Here is a 2,748-nt window from a genome sequence, read left to right on the forward strand (position 1 = left end):
AATGATCCAGCAGTTAAGGCATTAGCCTAGGCCTTAGGAGACCTGAGTTCAAATTCCTGCTCCATCACAGACTTCCTGTGTGATCTTTGGCAAGTTGTGTTTACTGACTGAATCAGTACACAAAGATACAGCCTTCTTGGTGTTTCTTTTATGATGTTACAAACTTGAATCTTTATATAACTTCATTTTTTATTTAGCACTAAATGGTCTATATTGCGTTAAGGTGAAGAGGTTACTTAAGGCTGTTAACATCCATTGCTGAGGCATGATAACTATAACATGAATAGCAAATAGAAAGGAGAACAGATGCTAGAGAAGAGCTTTTAGTGTCTTGAAACAAATTATTTCTGCTGGCAGTGAGTTACGTAGTAAACATGTATCCTAATTACATCAGGACTTATAAGGAAATCTATGAGGAAAAACAGATTTTAAGAATAAGGAATCCTATTTATTTTAGGGGAATGAAAATATATTTGAAGGGGAAAGTAAACACAAATGAAGGTGGATGGGAAGTTTTAAAATATTCAGCAAGGAACAACAAAAAATATAATAGTAAAACTTACTGGTGACAAATTGAATAGAGCTTTAGATATTTAAAGCATTCTATAAATATTAACTAATTAATATAAACCTCACTATTCCCCTGTATGGTAGGAAATTAAGTATTATTAGCCCCATTTTGCAGATGGGAAAACTGAGGCGCAGAGTTTGAGACTTGCCCAAGGTGACACACCAAGTAGTATCAGAATCCATGTTATTAGAACCCATGTGTTTGACTCCTAAACTTGGGCTCTTTTATCTTGACCATGATGACTGTTTGTGGATACAGACATATTTTCAGATATAATATAGTTAGAGTTCTACCAATCCCAAAGGATCAGACACATTACTTCCTAGGTTAATTAATATTTCAGATCTTACCCAAATACATACTTACAGTCAATTCTTATTAACTAAACTAACGTTTATTAAAGAAGGAGAGCCGGTATTGGTTAAAAGATTAGTATACATACAGACATGAGTACAATTCTTGAGATTCAGATTCATAGCAGAGATGGTGAGCTTTGTAGTTGCAAAGAGTTCTTTCAGAATTAATTCATAGGTTATAATCCAATGTTTATATTCAGGGTCATTCCAGGTTTAGGACTGGAGATCTCAATTTTGGGCTTAAGCTTCCTCTGCATGAAGCATAAAGCAGATCTGAAATGAAAAGGATCAGGACCCAAGCATCTTTTTTACAGTTTCAGGCGTTCTCTTGACAGGTCGGAGTCCTTTGGCGAACAATAGGCAGTCATGGGGACTTTGAAGTAGGTCTATTTCCTAAGCATTACTGGTAATTAGCTACAAAAATTAACATAAGGCAATTTATCCATTAGGCAGTCTATTACAAACTTTAAAGACATTATCGCACCCAAGATTCACCTAAATGTTAATATCCCTTTTGATCTTTTAATCAACAGCTATAGTGAAAGACAGGAACTGTTTACATGGCTAACATTAGACAAGAAATGAGTACACACATACAATTAGTATCATCTCTAATTTCTAAGACTATAGGTTTGCATTTCAAAGTTCTAGACTATCTACCATGGAATGGCCCTAATTACCATTTACATACCTTTCTAACATCTCTCTAATGGTTGACTCTGGGTCAATTAGCCTGCAAGCTGCTTAACCCTTTCTGGACATGTATCACACGTGGTATAAGATTCATTGCAATTATATAACAGTGGTGGCAAAAATGGTTTGCATGGTCATACTTTAATCAGATAATGTCACAGGCACCCTCCATCCAAAATCATGTCAGGTTTTGTGTCAGTACCAGATGGGGGACAAACCTCCCAAAACCGGACTGTTCAGTTTAACATCAGACCAATGGCCTACCTACTCTGAACACCGCTTCCCATGCTTGTTTTTCGGGGGGGAAGGGGGGAACACGACAGAATAGACTGGAAACTACTATAAAAGCTAGTGGGAAGCTTTGGATGAAATGATTTATATAGACAGTTTTCTGGGCCAATTAGGAGCCAGGACTCCTGAGTCCCTCAGTGGGAGGAGACTCCCCTCCTGCTGAGGGATAGGCTGCCTCAAAGACAAAAGGATCAGTTCTGGTTTCACTTTGGGGCTGTTTGAGTATTGACTGAGTTTGAAGCTGAGAGAAAAGCAGAGCAGCTTGAGGAGTCTTTAATCAACTCCCACTCCCCACACAAAGGGAGACTTCGAGTTACTGTGGGATGTAGTAACTATACTTTCAGGGATCATTTCTATAGTTTGTAACTAGAGAATTGTGATGCAGGAGTGCCAGCCCCGCGGAGACCAGCAATCGGGGAGGCAGAGAACTAACCTAGCATTGGCTACCAACAGCCAACTAAGACTTGCAGAGGATTCTGGACCAGGGAGCCAGGAGAGGACCCTGCACCATCCAGAGGTGAAGACACCATAAGGGAACTCTTCTCTTTTGGTTTAAGCTGGCCAGCACTCACAGCCCTGCAGAACTCATCGCCTAACTTATCTTCAGCGTCTCATCTGTCTGGGAGGGTGCTGGGGGTTGTGTGCAGTGGTAAATGCAGTGAGGTGTGGAATATATTATATTGTTGATGTTTTAGTATTTTTGTTATTCTTAATTCTTTCCTTCCCTAGAGTCTCTGTGTCCTATCCCCAATAAAATCCTATGTGTTATACTGCTCTTTTTGAGTGTGGCATTTCATTGGCTGGAACTTGTATTGTGGTGGTCGTGTACTGAGTTAT

At 39.2% G+C, this 2,748-nt stretch overlaps 1 pseudogene; it reads left to right on the forward strand.

Annotated features, from left to right (window-relative positions):
- Positions 1-2,237: 2,237 nt before the first annotated feature.
- On the forward strand, positions 2,238-2,330 carry LOC120402459 (annotated as a pseudogene).
- The last annotated feature ends 418 nt before the right edge of the window (positions 2,331-2,748 follow it).

This window comes from Mauremys reevesii, linkage group 3 (genome assembly GCF_016161935.1).
Source record: "Mauremys reevesii isolate NIE-2019 linkage group 3, ASM1616193v1, whole genome shotgun sequence".
Taxonomy (NCBI): Eukaryota; Metazoa; Chordata; order Testudines; family Geoemydidae; genus Mauremys; species Mauremys reevesii.